Raw genomic sequence first — 12,660 nt, 5'->3', positions numbered from 1 at the left:
TATTGTATTTGCAAGATATTTGTCACGTTCCTGACCTGTTTTCTGTTAGTTTTTGTATGTGTTAGCTGGTCAGGACGTGAGTTTGGGTGGGCAGTCTATGTTTTCTGTTTCTATGTTGGTTTGGGTACCTAATATGGTTCTCAATTAGAGGCAGGTGGTTTTCATCTCCTCTGATTGAGAATCATATTAAGGTAGGTGGGGTCACATTGTTTGTTTGTGGGTGGTTGTCTCCTGTGTTAGTGTCTGTCTATGTTGCACCATATGGGACTGTTTCGGTTTGTTTGTTCATTTTGTTCGTTCGGTTTTTATGTAGTCATTTCCCTGTTCGTGCGTTCTTCGTGTTACATGTAAGTTCTTACGTCCAGGTCTGTCTGCATTCGTTTTGTTATTTTGTTAGTTAATTCAAGTATAGTTCGTTTTTTGTCTTCGTTGTTTTGTCGTGTCTAAATAAATATCATGTCTAAGTATCACGCTGCGTCTTGGTTCAATCCATGCTCCTCCTCTTCGGAGGAAGAGGAGAGCCGTTACAATATTCTACTGCACTGTTGGAGCTAGTAACATAAGCATTTTGCTGCACCTGCTATAACACATGCAAATCTGTGTACGCAACCAATAAACGTTCAATTGATTATGATTTGAGAGCAGCTCTGATAGAGTATTTCCGTATTTAGTTGTAAGAGTTGTATCTGTACTGTACTGATATTCAATGCAGTATTGTCCTTCGAAACACTGGATAATGCTTCTAAAATAGTCACACTGGACTCTGGGCTGTAACAGTATAGCTTTTGTGGTGTCTATACCTGCGTTGGAATATAATGTAAAATCATTCCTATCATCCCAACTAAAGGGTTCATCTTTCAGAGTGAGACAGTATTCAGCCTTCATTTATTGGGGGATATCAACATAGTCTTCAGGTTGGTCTGTATACATGCTCTCAGCCTGGTGGTCACAGCTGAGCAACCTTTTGCGCCAAATCTTCATTGGTTGGTACGTGTTCCTCCAGCCCCCCTTAATAGCAGAGTGGTACAATTGAAGTGTGGCAGCTTGTCAAGCCTCAGTGGTAGGACATTATAACATGCTTTCAACAGACGTATCAAGTCAAGCAAAGCTTTCAGGGTTGTCATTTCCTTAAAATGGGAGTGCTCTCAGCTTCAGTTGGCCAGGAGTGTTATTCTGTCTTTCCATTTTAAACCATTGACGCTGCATTGAGTTGCTACACTCCATTCTGGAGTATTTTGGGAGATTGTTTCATCTGAAGCTGTATCTGTAGCCCTTGATGAAGATTGGTTGAAAGTAATTGCTGCTGGCAGATACTTTTCCTGGAATAAGAACCTCGACTTTCATCTTTGTTTTCCTTAATAGTTCTTATCTGTAATATTCTCTTATCTCTGGGAGTTAAGACGAGGTCAGTAGGGTATAATGCAACTCTGCAAGCGATCTATAAGAATCAATAGTTTCCATGACATTTTAGATGTTTAGACCATTACCGAGAAAAGTTGTTTATGTTGAATAAAAATAAATCACTTTTCACCTCTGGGAGAAGGACTAAAAGTAAATAGAAAGGGTCAGCTTCTCACTCAGATCTACATGAAGATGTTTTCTACCCCCTTTTGCCCTTAGAACAGCCTCAGTTCGTCGGGCCATGGACTCTACAAGGTGTTGAAAGTGCTCAACAGGGATGCCGGCCCATGTTAACTCCAGTTGTGTCAAGTTGGCTGATAGTGGATCTCTACTCCGAATAGCTCGTTCCATCTCATACCACAGATTATCAATTGGATTGAGATCTGGTGACTGGGCAGGCCACTGCAGTAAGCTGAATTCACAGTCATGTTCATGGAACCATTCCTGGACAATCCTAGCCTTGTGGCATGGAGCTTTATCCTGCTGAAAAAATCTATTCACAGATAGATACACTGCTGCCATGAAGGGATGCACCTGGTTGGTAATGATGTTCAGATATTCTGTGGGATTCAAATGTTGCTCCACTTTATCAAGGGACCCAATGTGAGTCATGAAAACAATCCCCACACCATCACACCACCACCACCAGCCTGCAATTTTGACACACGGCATGATGGATGCATGTAGTGATGTGGTTTTCTCCATACCCTAGTCCTCCCGTCAGCTTGAAACAGCAGGAACTGGGATTCATCAGACCAGGCAATGTTTTTCCAATTCTCCAGTGTCCAGTGTTTTTTGTTCCTTAGCCCACTGCAACCACACTTTCTTGTTTCTTGCTGAAAGAAGTGGAACTCTGTAAGATTGCCAGCTAGCATACCCCATTCATGTCAAGGTACAACGAGTTGTTCATTCTTGTATAGGTCTTTGGGCACTAATGTTGTACTGGACTGTCAGTTGACTAATTGTAGCCCGTCTGTTGCTCTGCACAATTCGTGTCAGACTCCTTCGTCCTCTTTCATCAATGACCCATTTTCGACAACTGGCCTTTTGGTGGTGGACCATTCTTGATACACCCGGGAAACTCTTGAGTGTGAAAAACCCAGCAGCTTTGCAGTTCTTGACATACTCAAACCGGTGCTCCTGGCACCTACTACCATACCCCGTTCAAAGGCACTTAAAANCTGGCACCTACTACCATACCCCGTTCAAAGGCACTTAAAAATGTTGTCTTGCCCATTCACCCTCTGAATGGCACACATACACAATTCATGTCTCAAGGCTTAAACATCTGTTAACATGTTTCCCCCCTTCATCTACACTGACTGGAAAGAGTTGTGTATATCTACAATGCTGTATACTAAATTGGTTCCTTATGCAGGTGTCAAGGACAGCAAACAAAAAAACATAAATATGCGGCAGTAGCTCAGAGAAGAGAGGAATAGCGAGAGAGACAGACAGACAGACAGACAGAATTTATCTTAGTTACTATATGATTCCCATTCAGACTTAGATTCCCAGTGCTTTGAGTGCTGATACCTGCATCTGATCAAATATATTGTGCTATGTGTTGCAATACGGCAATATGTGTGTCTGCAGTATATTTGTGTATTTGTGACATGCACTGGCAATGGATGAGACTTCAACCACAACAAAGAAGTCTCTCGAGATGACTGGATAAGTATTAGTATGGGAGGTAATCTAATGCACTGATACACAGAAGGACACTACGCCCTTCAAAACATCTGTAACAGGACCCAGTGGACCAGATTAGACAAATACAAAAGAGCAGTATACCTAACTGGGGATCAGGTCGGAGTTTTACTGCTCAGACTCTTGTGTTTAGTATGGCTGGACTGTATAGGGGGAGGCTCGTAGGAGAATGTGGTCTGAATGAGGATGGAATTCCTGGCTGGCTACCATCCCTATTAACTACAGAGAAGTTATTTTTCTATTCTTAATTAAATCAAGTATGATCAGGCTACATTTGATGTTTGTACAGCTCAAGGTGTGTTCAAACGTGCAGGTATTATCAAAACGGTAACACCCAGTGTCATAACATGTTATGTGGCTGCATGTCCTTCGGGTGGTGGACCATTCTTGATACACCCGGGAAACTCGTGAGTGTGAAAAACCCAGCAGCTTTGCAGTTCTTGACATACTCAAACCGGTGCTCCTGGCACCTACTACCATACCCCGTTCAAAGGCACTTAAAAATGTTGTCTTGCCCATTCACCCTCTGAATGGCACACATACACAATCCATGTCTCAAGGCTTGAACACAGTCATAACATGTCATAATATGTCATAACACTGTTATAACCCATATATTTACACCTGTTGTGACATATTGTGTTATTTAATGGCTGGTTATGGCACCTACATAAGAGTGTCAAAACCCACATGTATTCAAATCATTTTTTCCCTGCCAAGAAGTTTCCTTTCCTTTGAAAGTTTGTTTCTTAAATCCTGTGTTGTTGTTGTTGTTGTTGTAATGAATTCTTTACAGTCATGCTTTTTACATCATATTTTAAATAACTTTTAGAAAATACACTTTGACACTGTCATGAATCATTATGACCATCGTAATCATAAGCCAGATAGGCCTGTCATGTTATATAACATAAACATACTGTTGACACATAGGCTATGGTGTAATGGAATGTTTTGCCTTGTGTGGTAGGTTTTGTACGCAATATGTGTCACAACAGGTCAAAATATATGTGTCATGACAGTGTTATGACCATATTATAACAGGTTATGACACGTTACATCAGCTGTTATAACATATTATGACAGGGTTATGACCGTGTCATAATGTCTTATGACGCTGGGTGTCAAGTAAAGGGTTACCAAACACACAAACAAAACAACAATCTCCAGCTGACACTTTGGACATTGTGTTCCAGGAAATCCTGCCAACGACCAAATGGTAATGCAATAGAGTCTCTGACGCTACAGTCAGCATATGACAAATGACCAAAAAAAGGTTGTCTCCTATTTTTTTGGACCTTGTTCTGTTTATGCTTATTCTCCTCCTCAACTTGACATTGGCGCAGGGAGAGATGATCAATGATTGCATTTTTTAAAACTTCTCCTGTCCTCCTGTTTTCTTTCCCCCACAAGGTACCTAGCTACAGCCCCACCCCCCCTACAGTACCTCTCCTCCAGCAGACACTGACTGCCTATCTGACTGGCCTCCATCAGACAGAACCAACTGGGCAGAAAATGTAACAGCAGCATCAGTATTTGCCACAATCAACTTGTTCTTATTAAATATTTATGTATCCGTCCTCAAGCTGCCTCGTGATAAAGACCTCACTAGATGGTCTCTGCGGTGCCCGGTAGAAATTAACATACTGTAGTGTGCAGCACGTCTTCTCTCTGGCTGTTTCAGAACTTTGTGACACAAAGCGTGATGCAAACATAGCAACAAAGAATCTGGCAGCATTATCGCCACAAGTTATTCTAAAGAAGAACAAGAGAAAACGGATGTGCAAGAACCCCCAGACAGTTTCAGCTCAGTGTTTCTCCACAGTCGGCGCCCCGTGCCTTTCCATTTTAAATCCCTTCCCACGTCCCAGTAAGAACATTAATTGAGACTAGATTTCAGGAGGATAAAGGTGCCACGTCTGCATGGATGAGACTAAATGAGTTCTGAATATGAAGAGGGGACTAAGTAGGATTCACACATAAATAATAAACACAGTTGAATCTCAGAGTGCTGTAAAATGTAGCCCTCACACATGAATTATGCATATGGTTTGGTGCTTGGCTGATCCATTTGAGATTTTATGTACTGGTGTTTTTGACAGTGAAAAACTTAACATCTGCATTCTGTTTGTCTAGTAAGAATTCAATATTACATTTCCCTATTGATGGTGAAGAATGAAATAGTATAACTTGCTTTTCACGTTGTTTGAACGTTGCATTGGTAACACTCTTAGAAAAAACGGTGCTACCTAGAACCAAAAAGGGTTCTTTGGCTATCTCCATAGGAGATCCCTTTGAAGAACCCCTTTTGGTTTCAAGTAGAACCCTTTTGGGTTCCATCTTTCCACAGAGGGTTCTACATATAACCTAAAAGAGTTCGACCTGGAACCAAAAAATGGGACAGCCGCAGAACCCTTTGGGAACCCTTTTTCTATGAGTGTAGCTCTGCAAACATTTCCCTCAACTCTATGATAAAAGGACACAGCAATGAGTCAATGTCTTTATGTGTCCCAGCAGTTGAAATAAGCACCATATGAAGACCATGAGGCCCTCCTCGCCTCCTCGTTGCAGGGGTGTTTTGATCATGGCCTCTAGCAAATCACCTGTTAGTACTGGGATCAATGGTCTGTGTCAACCCATTTCKCAGACAAGTGCTTCTGTCTGGYGGAGGAGTCAGTGACACAAACAGCTGTGATTTACATAGACAATAGGGTGAGCTTTAKGGAMCACTATGGGTCACTCACCTAGTATCCTATCCATTTAAAAGCTTTTARCAGAGACAAGTCTYCCATAGTCTAGGCACTTGTTGGATTTTGTTCAATAATGCTTCCTTCATCTCCTGTTGATAAATGATCAATACAAGACTTAATCAGTGCGTACCGAACAGTGTGTTACACTTATGTGTTACACCTTTCTATGGTTGAGCTGAAACTCCTATTAGACTCATCTYAAGCCACTGTCTGAGTCCAACTGAAAAYAAGCAGATACTGTCATCACTAAAGYATGRAGAAAAMAAACAGAGACTGCCCTTTAAATTGCGTTCKGCTAATTACTAAGGAATCCGTTGACAGTGACTAATAGTCGTCACTGGCCTTACTAATGAGAGGCCAACGTTTGGTTTATTGGGACAGGGAGAGATTCAGCACATTCAGTGTCATTATCAGAATCATGTCCGGTCTGGAAGCCTGAGGAGAATCTGTGATAGATGGCCTCATTGAGGGCCAGCTCTCATTCCTCAGCCATTTTGTTTGGATTCAATTTGGTTGGGGGCTCAAAATAGATAACGCTCTGGTTAGGTGCTCCCTGTTTGCATGCATTTCACAGGGTGTCAGCGAACCAGATGCTGAAAAGAATATGTGGAAATGCAATCTAAAAGAGGGGGAAGGAAATGAAAAGGCGTTGAAAACCTCATCACACCCATCGATCTACTCTCATTGCATTTGAGGTTTTCAGAAAAATGGCTGGGTTATGTTCGACAGTATAGTTTTCAAAGACAAAGGTCTGGATCCTGTTGTTGAAATCCTGACCTATACAGTCAACTTCCAAAATGTTGTCTGGCAAGAAATACCAAAATATATATATATTATACTTAAACAAAATTATACTTAAACAAAATGTTTTAATGTTAAATATTGCATTCAGTAACTGGTGGAACTAAACTCTGTTATTGTGAAAGTTTATTAGCATATTTTTTTTTCTTCATTTAATTCCATAAAAATTAAATATGCAATATCTCTCACCCTAAAAGGCCCCCATTTTCATCTATGTTGTTTCCCATGCCCTGTACCATTTGACAGACTGTCACCTATGTCTCAAAATTATGTTTTCCCCCACTAATGAACAGCTCTGTCCCTAAAATGCTGGTGCATCTAAAACGGTAACCATGACACGGGGTGGGAATGGAATGTAAATTAGCAAAACAGTCAACTCAGAGAAGATGGTACAGTATTTATGCAGGGTCTACAAGATGTTATTGGTTCTGTGTCTTCCACTGTAAACCACAGTCCATCCACCAGGAGAAGGTCTGTGCTGATAGTTAAACATATGGCATCCCATACCTGATCGCTATTGAAAAAAATTAATGCAAATAAATGTGTTACCTATAAGTATCATAAACTTCCAAAAGTCCATGATAGTCTCCTACCTTTTAAAGACCAATGATGCTGGCGCCTCAGCAGAAAACCACTTATGGTAGGTGCTCCCATTAAAACTAGAGTTTAATATCAAAATGTGTGGGTGGACAGAGAAGATGTATGGAGGGGCTCTTTATGACATCTAATAACATTTTTATAGTCAAATCCTCCTCAGCTGTCTGGCAGAGACACAACCTGCACTAGAAAAACGACCCACAATTTGAAAGATGACACTTTCTGATGAATTATGCCATGTGCCGTTCTTAGTATCATTCTGCATTCTTCAAAGATTGTGTTTGACAATACCCCCGTCATAGTCCACAAACCATCAAGAACTGAGCAAGAAATGCCACTAGGAAAGCTTATTAATTACCATTACTAATAATACAGGTATGAAAATTGAAAATGTACATTAAACACTGTCAGACCACATAACAGTCAGAGTTATTCATAACAGTATATGTCATTTTTATTTCCTCATAAAGTTACAGCCTTTGGACATCCAACACAGATAAATAATTCAACATATTCAAATCGACTAAATACCTAATATCAGACCGACAAACCCCTTCAGAATAAAATCCATGTTGGAAGTCTTTTTGAGGAGTTCAAAACAGACCAGCTTGAGATTGCGTTAATGAAAACATACTACATCTTGCCACAGTAGCATGTCTAGCCTTCTGTAGAAGTTAGTTATATAGTCTCTGCTACCTCTCAGAGAGTTCACTGCCCCTTGCTAAGCTCCTGTGTCTCAGCTCTATGTGCACAGGATATGAATAATGTGACGTTGGAGCTGAGTCTTGGCTGGTTGGCATCTTTTTCCCCCGTGCTTGCAAAAACGCTGAGCTCAGACTTTGGACCCTGATCCTCAGTGTGAACAAATTGGAGAGGATCCGACCTGGTCCCTGTACTGAGGATCCTGCTGAACACTGCCAATATAAACTGTCTATGAGACAATTACTCGTTTCCAGGAAGCACTCCCACTGAGACGCTCAGCAGATCACCAAAAGGGTGACATTTCTAAGCCCATGTTCTTCCTTTTGTGAGAGACTTAGGAAATCGATAGATGAAAATTGTTTTGATTTGAACAACACGGGCAAAATGTCAGCAACAATTAGCTGAGTCAGTGGCTGGCAGGCAGGGAAATGGCCTGCTGTTCAATGGCCTTTAGCTGGGTTCTGGCTTGTCTATTATTCTGTTTCTATAGATCAGAAAGCAGAAACCAAGATATATATAAAAAAACAAATAAATGAAACCCTCAGACAGGTGCAGTGAAATGTGTTGTTTTATAGGGCCAGCCATAGTAGTACAGCACCCCTGGAGTAAATTAGGGTTAAGTGCCTTGCTCAAGGGCACAGACAGATTTTTCACCTTGTCGGCTCTGGAATCAAACCAGAAACTTTTCTGTTACTGGCCCATTGCTCTAACCGCTAGGCTACCTGCCACCCAAATGATGTGTATACAGTACACGGAGGTCTGCACAAAGTCATAGTTTAATGTTTTACTGTTGTTGGCTGAATTTGACAAGTGGATTGTTCATAATTCCATGAAAAAGTCCATGTAACTGTATACGTAGCACTGCCTAGCGGTGAAGAAATCAAATAGATTCATATGAAAACACATTCTTCAGCATCAGCTTCACATAGGGCTCTTACTCAAATGTATCTACAATTGTGCGGCACATGTCATACATTCTCCAGTACATAATGTCACGTTTTCCACTCTAGGTAGAACTCTTAGTGTGGGTGGAGTCATTTTCTCTTTCAGACTCCAAGTGATGCATGTAGTCAATTCTGTGATCTCATTATGGCTGAATGATAACATGGAAACACATTCAAATAAATTAACAGATGTGCTATGGACAGTAAAGTAAAGAGTGAGGAGGACAGCTCAGCTCGATGCAAAAGGTAACAGAAAGGGCAGCCAGCAGTTTGGTGGAGTGGTTTGCTTAAATATGTAAAATCCTCCTGCTGTGCTGCATACTGTACAGTATCATGGCGGTGGAATACAGTAGTTTATCCCTGTTCAACAACAACAAACTACATCAGACTTCAATAAAACACAAGCTGGCTAATAATTTTTTCTTCAACTTGGATGGCACATATATTTGTTTACTGTATATACGGGTGAGGGATATTGTGTCATTGCATTACAGTTGTCAGTGCAACTGCAGTTTCTCCCATAGGGTATAAAGTAACACATTCAAAGTTATCTCCCAATGCAGAAAAGCACTAGAACATGTGTGTATATTAATGTTCATTGTAACTGTGTGACAATCTCTCATTAACTTCTTATGGCTGGGGGGCAGTATTGAGTAGCTTGGATGAATAAGGTGCCCAGAGTAAACTGCCTGCTACTCAGGCCCAGAAGCTAAGATATGCATATTATTATTCGTATTGGATAGAAAACACTCTGAAGTTTCTAAAACTGTTTGAATGATGTCTGTGAGTATAACAGAACTCATATGGCAGGCAAAAACCTGAGAAAAAATCCAACCAGGAAGTGGGAAATCTGAGGTTTGTAGGTTTTCAAGTCTTTGCCTATCCAATATACAGTGTAAAATTTGGTCCGATTGCACTTCCTAAGGCTTCCACTAGATGTCAACAGTCTTTAGAACCTTGTTTCAGGCTTCTACTGTGAAGGGGGGGAGAATACGAGCTGTTTGAGTCAGGTGTCTGGCAGAATGCCATGAGCTAAGTCAGGCGTGCGCCCGTGAGAGTGAGCTCTGTTCCTTTTCATTTCTAAAGACAAAGGAATTGTCCGGTTGGAATATTATTGAAGATTTATGTTAAAAACATCCTAAAGATTGATTCTATACATCGTTTGACATGTTTCTATGAACTGTAATATAACTTTTTTGACTTTTTGTCTGGACTAAGTGCCTGCGCCTCTTGAATTTGGATTTGTGAACTAAACGCGCGAACAAAAAGGAGGTATTTGGACATAAATTATGGACTTTATCGAACAAAACAAACATGTATTGTGGCACTGGGATTCCTGGGAGTGCATTCCGATGAAGATCATCAAAGGTAAGTGAATATTTATAATGCTATTTCTGACTTCTGTTGACTCCACAACATGGCGGGTATCTGTATGGCTTGTTTTGGTGCCTGAGCGCTGTACTCAGATTATTGCATGGGGTGCTTTTTCCGTAAAGCTTTTTTGAAATCTGACACAGCGGTTGCATTAAGGAGAATTATATCTTTAATTCCATGTATAACACTTGTATTTTCATCAACATTTATGATGAGTATTTCTGTAAATTGATGTGGCTCTCTGCAAAATCCCCGGATGTTTGGGAAGCAAAAAATTACTGAACATAACGCGACAATGTAAACTGAGATTTTGGATATAAATATGAACTTTATCGAACAAAACATACATGTATTGTGTAACATGAAGTCCTATGAGTGTCATCTGATGAAGATCATCAAAGGTTAGTGATTACTTTTATCTCTATTTCTGCTTTTTGTGACTCCTCTCTTTGGCTGGAAAAATGGCTGTGTTTTTCTGTGACTTGGTGCTGACCTAACATAATCGCATGGTATGCTTTCGTCGTAAAGCCTTTTTGAAATCGGACACTGTGGTGGGATTAACAACAAGTTTATCTTTAAAATGGTGTATAATACTTGTATGTTTGAGGAATTTTAATTATGATATTTCTGTTGTTTGAATTTGGCACCCTGCACTTTCACTGGATGTTGTCAAATCGATCCCGTTAACGGGATTTCAGCAGTAAAAAGTTTTAACAGTATTCAACAGGTAAAAACAATAACATGTCAAATGTCATACATAATCTATACTGGATAACAGTATTAAGTTCCCTACATGCACGGCATTGAGACATCTGTCCTTTTTACATCATTGGGGTACAGGAGTTAGAGCTCAGAGCAGCATACAGTAGAGAACAGTTGCCAGTTTCAGCACCATGGACAGCACAATGCACATTATTAGAACTGTGAACCATTTTCAGCACCATGGATAGCACAATGCACATTATTAGAATGGTGAACCATTTTCAGCACCATGGACAGCACAATGCACATTATTAGAAATGTGAACCATTTTCAGCACCATGGACAGCACAATGGGCAGTATTAGTACTGTGAACCATTTTCAGCATCATGGACAGCATCATGTACATTATTATCACTTTGAACCATTTTCAGCACCATGGACAGTACCATGTACATTATAACTGTGAACCATTTTCAGCACACTGGACAGCACAATGGGCAGCATTAGAACTGTGTACCATTTTCAGCACCATGGACAGCACCATGTACATTATTACAACTGTGAACCATTTTCAGCACCATGGACAGCACAATGGGCAGTATTAGAACTGTGTATCATTTTCAGCATCATGGTCAGCACCATGCACATTATTGTAACCGGGAACCATTTTCAGCACCATGGACAGCATCCTAACTAATACTGAGGGGAAAATGTCTTCCTTCAAATGATTGATCATCAAAAACTGATAGGACATTAACCATCAGCCACCAATCCTTACTACTCCCTCAGAATCTGATGATTAGACCTAATTTATTTGAAATAGGAGAATTTAGAACCCCCCCATGCAAGGACAAGAGTTTGAGCATTTTATCCGTGTGTATACAGAGACCTACAGTGCCTACTTTTCCAAATTCATTATGAAATAAGAAAGCTAACTGTGAGGTAAGGAGAGAGCCAGAGAGGACAGGCTTTTAAAATTCCCTTTGCACTGTCCTGTGGATTCTTTCAATATTAACAATTCTGCTAGGTGGAGGTTGAGCTATGAGGACATGAGTCCAGAACCCAGCCTCAATACAACAGCCCTCCGCCATTCTAAGAGTGATGAACCTACATGACCAGTACAAACTGAGCAGTACACAGTTGGGTAATACTGTAGAGCTCCCTTAGACATGACTGTAAAGCATTTGCACTTTGAAGCCCCAGGGTTCTCTCTAGCTGGGCTGGAAAGGTTAATGAACCCCACTACGCCTTGCTGTATCAATGTCATATTACTGGGGACTGTGGCCCCAATTGATCGGTGGTCCCTAATCACATTTCACTAATAGCAGGTTCAGCCCCATGGCAGAGCCACAGAGTGAAACAGAGAAACAGACTCGCTGGTGCCTCGCTAATTTGGAAAATCTAGTGTTTCACTACTCCAACGTTCCCTCTCTGCTCTGTGAGACTGGGAGAGCATCCACATTAGCTGAGTAAACTGGTTAAAATATGCTCAAATCATGTAATGATGTATTGTGAGCCATTACGTTTGCTGTTTGGTTTTCAAGTAATGATACTAAAATGACTGAAATAAAAAGCTGTGATGGAATTGTGGAATAACAAACATGTGTGTGTTTGTAATCATGTGTGTGGATAAATATTTTGATTCTTATACTTACTTACAAGCCCTTAACCAACAACG

Source organism: Salvelinus sp. IW2-2015, linkage group LG20 (assembly GCF_002910315.2).
Source record: "Salvelinus sp. IW2-2015 linkage group LG20, ASM291031v2, whole genome shotgun sequence".
Taxonomy (NCBI): domain Eukaryota; kingdom Metazoa; phylum Chordata; class Actinopteri; order Salmoniformes; family Salmonidae; genus Salvelinus; species Salvelinus sp. IW2-2015.
This window is presented reverse-complemented; position numbering follows the sequence as displayed.